Source organism: Somniosus microcephalus, chromosome 3 (assembly GCF_052327205.1).
Source record: "Somniosus microcephalus isolate GS21.2 chromosome 3, FLI_Smic_1.0, whole genome shotgun sequence".
NCBI lineage: Eukaryota > Metazoa > Chordata > Chondrichthyes > Squaliformes > Somniosidae > Somniosus > Somniosus microcephalus.
Genome location: NC_140989.1, coordinates 99,041,819 through 99,047,818, shown reverse-complemented (window position 1 = coordinate 99,047,818; position 6,000 = coordinate 99,041,819). Strand labels below are relative to the sequence as shown.

Here is a 6,000-nt window from a genome sequence, read left to right as displayed (position 1 = left end):
ATTGTCATGGCACTCAGTCAGTCCCACAATTTATTCTAATGCACTTTGACCCCAGAAGCTACCAGTCAGTGTTCTCCGTTTTACATTTCAGAGATGGGGATACTTTCAGTTCAATGGTTAAACATCTGATTGATTAGGTTCCTTTTTTTAGAATTTAGAAATCATAAAAGACTTAGATTTATATAGCGCCTTTCATGACCTCAGGATGTCCCAAAGCGCTTTACAGCCAATGAAGTACTTCTGAAGTGTAGTCACTGTTGTAATGTAGGAAACACGCAGCCAATCTGCTCACAGTAAACTCTCACAAACAGCAACGTGATAATGATCAGATAATCTGTTTTTTTTTTTAAGTGATGTTAATTGAGGGATATTGGCCAGGACACCGGGGATAGCTCCTTTGTTCTTCTTTGAAATAGTGCCATAGGATCTTTAAAGTCCACCCAAGAGAGCAGGCAGAGCCTCGGTTTAACGTTTTATCAGGCACCTCTGACAATGCAGCACTCCCTCAGTACTGCATGTTGTTATTCGTAAGGAGGTTTCATTTTGACCTGCAATTTTAGTGAAATTAATTTCTAAAAGTTTGAAAATAATTTTCATGTGTTTGATTCCTACTACCCTTTATAATCTAGTTTATCCATGTCATGTGTAAAAGAGGAAAATTCAATCTATACCACGTTATCTTAGTTTTACTCCTGTTTGTTTAAAAATCTGCGAGGTACTGTGCTACCCTTAATGTATTTTCTCTTCCGTCTCTATTTTGCAAGCCACAGCTTTCTTTGCCCCGTACCCACTATTCCTCTATTATAAACCACCCTCTGAACGGCTCTCTCCCGATTTACGAGATCAACCGCACAAATATTATTTTCCAAAGAATGTTGTACGTACACAGGAGAGGAAGATTAAAGGATAATGAAAAGATTAAAGGATCCCTATAATATTTCTACCATATAAAGAGAGGCACGTTATCTTGAAATAAACATCCTGTAACGACTGTTAGGGCTCCCGATACACGTTTAAAACTTAGAGTAAGTTGTTTAGAAGCTTGTACTTTTTGAAAAAAAGACTTGCATTTCTATAGCGCCTTTCACAACCACCGGACGGCTCAAAGCGCTTTACAGCGGTGCTCAGGAACGATTATTATGTACTATGCCGACTACAAGTAAGGTTGTTCTTGTTTAATTACTGTATCTGCAAAGTCGAACTTTCCCTCAATATTATGTAATAATGTAAAATATAACACGTTTCTTCTACCGAACATGTTCAACATACCAATTGGTTTGACTTTCCTTACAGTACATTGGCCGGTTGTTATGACGTTGCTGTAACTTGACAGCGCTCAGCGTTCTGCTGCTTTAATTTTGTTTCAGGATGAATCAGGTCCGGCGCCACTTCCTCGACACACCACGTGGCTCAATGTAACTAATCGGGGGCGGCGCAGGCTCTGATTGGCTGAGGCCGGCGCGGGCCTGCATCGAATGGAATGGCTGTGGGAACGGCGCAGGTTTTGATTGGCTGAGCCCGGCGCGGGCCTGCCTCACTGGGGGGGGCGGCGCAGGTTCTGATTGGCTGAGGCCGGCGCGGGCCTGCCTTGAGTGCAGTGATTGGGAGCGGGAGCGAGAGTCTGCGCTGGGCTCGGCGGGAGAGTGCAATAAGTGAGTATTGATCAGTGAATAGCTTTAACCGGTGAAAACACCCGGAAACACTGCATTCTCCACCGGCGCTAAAACTGGCTATTAGAGAATCTGAGAGTCCGCCGGCTGGCTCTGTCCGCCGCGCTGACTGATTCCTGTTCATTATTGAATAAGTTCTTGGTTACTGGATATCCCGTGCGCCCAACATGTCCACTTATAGGACCACGCGATGCTCTGGCCTTCCAAGAAGTGTTTTCTTGTCAACCGCGGCTCACTGGGTAGCACTCTCGCCTCTTGAGTCAGAAGGTTGTGGGTTCAAGTCCCACTCCAGAGACTTGAGCACAAAATCTAGGCTGACACTCCAACGCAGTGTTGAGGGAGTGCTGCACTGTTGGAGGTGCTGTCTTTCTGATGAAGAAGAGCAGGGCTGTTATCCCTGGTGTCCTGGCCAATATTTATTACTCAAATCAACATCGCTAAAATAGATTATCTGGTCATTATGACATGGCTGTTTGTAGGAGTTTGCTGTGTGCAAATTGGCTGCTGTGTTTCCTACATTACAACAAGTGATGACAAAACAACAACTTGTATTTATATAGCACCTTTTAATGTAGTAAAACGTTCCAAGGCGCTTCGCAGGAGTATTATAAGACAAAAAATTTGACACCGAGTCACATAAGGAGAAGTTAGGGCAGATGACCAAAACCTTGGTCAAAGAGGTAGGTTTTAAGTAGCGTCTTAAAGGAGGGTAGAGAGGCGGAGAGATTTAGGGAGAGAATTCCAGAGCTAAGGGCTGAGGTAACAGAAGGCATAGCCACCAATGGTTGAGCAATTATAAATCAGGGATGCTCAAGAGGGCAGAATTAGAGGAGCGCAGATATCTCATAGAATCATAGAATGTTACAGCACGGAAGGAGACCATTTCGGCCCATTGTGTCCGCGCCGGCCAACAAAGAGCTATCCAGCCTAATCCCACTTCCCAGCTCTTGGTCCGCAGCCCTGCAGGTTAGAGCATCCCAACTGCACATCCAAGTACTCTTTAAATGTGGTTAGGGTTTCTGCCTCTACCACCTTTTCAGGCAGTGAATTCCAGACCCCCACAACCCTCTGGGTGAAGAAATTTCCCTTCAAATCCCCTCTAAACCATCCCCCAATTACTTTAAACCTGTGCCCCCTGGTTTTTGACCCCTCTGCTAAGGGAAATAGGTCCTTTCTATCCACTTTATCTATGCTCCTCATAATTTTATATACCTCAATAAGGTCTCCCCTCAGCCTCCTCAGTTCCAAGGAAAACAGACCCAACCTGTCCAGTCTTTCCTCATAGCTAAGATTCTCTACTCCCGGCAACATCCTTGTAAATCTCCTCTGTACCCTCTCTAGTGCAATCACATCTTTTCTGTAATGTGGTGATCAGGACTGCACGCAGTACACTAGCTGAGGCCTAACTAGTGTTTTATACAGTTGAAGCATAACCCCCCTGCTCTTGTATTCTATGCCATGGTTAATAAAAGCAAGCATTCCGTATGCCTTCTTAACCACCTTATCTACCTGGCCTGCTACCTTCAGGGATCTGTGGACATGCACTCCAAGGTCCCTTTGTTCCTCTACACTACTCAGTGCCCTACCATTTAATGTGTAATCCCTTTCCTTGTTAGCCCTCCCCAAATGCATTACTTCACACTTCTCTGGATTGAATTCCATTTTGCCACTGTTCTGCCCACCTGACCAATTTATAGATACCTTCCTGCAGTCTACAGCTTCCTTCTTCAGTATCAACCACACAGCCGATTTTAGTATCATCTGCAAACTTCTTAATCATACCCCCTATATTCAAGTTTAGATCATTGATATATACCACAAAAAGCAAGGGACCTAGTACTGAGCCCTGCGGAACCCCACTGGAAACAGCCTTCTAGTCACAAAAACACCCATCAACCATTATCCTTCGGGCGGGGCGGTGACTGTGGGGCTGGAGGAGATTAGAGATAGGGAGGGGCGAGGCCATGGAGAGATTTGGAAACAAGGATAAGAATTTTGAAATCGAGGCGTTGCTTAACGGGGAGCCAGTGTAGGTCAGCGAGCACGGGTGATGGGTGAACGGGACTTGGTGCGAGTTAGGACATGGGCAGCTGAGTTCAAAAGTACTTCATTGGCTGTAAAGTGCTTTGAGATATCCTGAAATTGTTAAAGGTGCTAAATAAGTGCAAGTCTTAAAGATTTTCATTTATATAGCGCCTTTCACGACCACAAAGCTGAACTGCTTACTGTAATTCTGTTGACAGGAGGTGGTACTCGGTAAGATAATGGGACTAAAAGCGGATAAATCCCTTGGACCTGATGGCTTACATCCTAGGGTCTTGAGAGAAGTAGCGGTAGGGATTGTGGATGCATTAGTGGTAATTTTCCAAAACTCCCTGGATTCAGGAAAGGTCCCGGCAGATTGGAAAACCGCTAATGTAACGCCCTTATTTAAAAAGGGAAGTAGACAAAAGGCTGGAAACTATAGACCAGTTAGCCTAACATCTGTGGTTGGTAAAATGTTGGAGTCCATCATTAAGGAAGCAGTAACAGGGCATTTGGATAAGCATAATTTAATCGAACAGAGCCAACATGGTTTTATGAAGGGGAAGTCATGTTTGACAAATTTGCTCGAATTCTTTGAGGACATAACAAACAGGGTGGATAAAGGGGAACCAGTGGATGTGGTGTATCTGGACTTCCAAAAGGCATTTGACAAGGTGCCACACAAAAGATTACTGCACAAGATAAAAAATCACAGGATTGGGGGTAATATACTGGCACGGGTGGAAGATTGGCTATCTAACAGAAAACAGAGAGTTGGGATAAATGGTTCATTCTCGGGTTGGCAATCAGTGACTAGTGGTGTTCCGCAGGGGTCAGTGCTGGGACCCCAACTCTTTACAATCTATATTAATGATTTGGAGGAAGGGACCGAGTGCAACGTATCCAAGTTTGCCGACGATACAAAGATGGGAGGGAAAGCAGTAAGTGAGGAGGACATAAAAAAACCTGCAAAAGGACATAGACAGGCTAAGTGAGTAGGCAGAAATTTGGCAGATGGAATATAATGTTGGAAAGTGTGAGGTTATGCACTTTGGCAGAAAAAATCAAAGCAAGTTATTATCTAAATGGAAAGAAACTGCAAAGTGCTACAGTACAAAGGGATATGGGGGTCCTGGTGCATGAAACACAGAAGGTTAATATGCAGGTACAGCAGGTGATCAGGAAGGCCAATGGAATCTTGGCTTTTATTACAAGGGGGCTGGAGTATAAAAGCAGGGAAGTCTTGCTGCAGTTATACAGGGTACTGGTGAGGCCACCTGGAATACTGCGTACAGTTTTGGTTTCCATATTTAAGAAAAGATATACTTGCTCTTGAGGCAGTTCAGAGAAGGTTCACTCGGTTGATTCTGGAGATGAGGGGGTTGACTTATGAGGAAAGGTTGAGTAGGTTGGGCCTCTACTCATTGGAATTCAGAAGAATGAGAGGCGATCTTGTCGAAACATATAAGATTGTGAGGGGGCTTGATCGGGTGGATGCGGGGAGGATGTTTCCACTGATGGGTGAGACTAGAACTAGGGGGCATAATCTTAGAATAAGGGGCTGCTGTTTCAAAACTGAGATGAGGAGAAACTTCTTCACTCAGGGTAGTAAATCTATGGAATTTGCTACCTCAGAGAGCTGTGGAAGCTGCAACATTAAATAAATTTAAAACGGAGATAGACAGTTTCCTAGCTGATAAGGGAATTAGGGGTTACGGGGAGAGGGCAGGGAAGTGGACGTGAGTCTAGGTTCGGATCAGCCATGATCCTATTGAATGGCGGAGCAGGCCCGAGGGGCCGTATGGCCTACTCCTGCTCCTACTTCTTATGTATTGCATTCACTGCTCACTGACCATTTGGGATCATTACAGAAACTTTTTCCTCATGCCCAATGTATAAAAACAATTCCGCTTTTGTCAGTAAGCCCTCCTTTTCTTTGAACCAAAATCTGAACCTAGATTTGATGTTTTGTGGGACAGTATACCTCACCTGAACAATAAACTGTCTTACTGCTGCCAGATAGCATGCTGCAATTATGTACTGTTTTGCTTCATTTCAGAAGATGAATAATATCTACCATGCCAGACACTTTTTTGTAACAAGCTAGACTATGATGTAGTGATGCAGGAAAAGAGCATTGATCCATTTAGTCTACCCTACCAAACCTCACCTGGTTCCACCATGTGATTTTATAACTAATAGCCCATTCCTAATAGGAATTTATCCAGTCCTTTCTTTAAAAGTAACTACTACGGCTTTCTGGAAATTCTCAGCAGGTCAGACCTGCTAAGTATTTCCAGCATTT

The 6,000-nt window shown here is 44.1% G+C and overlaps 1 protein-coding gene across 1 annotated transcript in view; it reads left to right on the top strand.

The window, feature by feature from the left end:
* Positions 1–1,554: 1,554 nt before the first annotated feature.
* The window catches only part of fancl (FA complementation group L), an 87,959-nt gene continuing 83,513 nt past the window's right edge, over positions 1,555–6,000 (top strand). The window contains exon 1 of the mRNA XM_085981414.1: positions 1,555–1,652. The gene's annotated coding sequence lies outside the window, so the exon portion shown is untranslated. The remainder of the gene's footprint in view (positions 1,653–6,000) is intronic.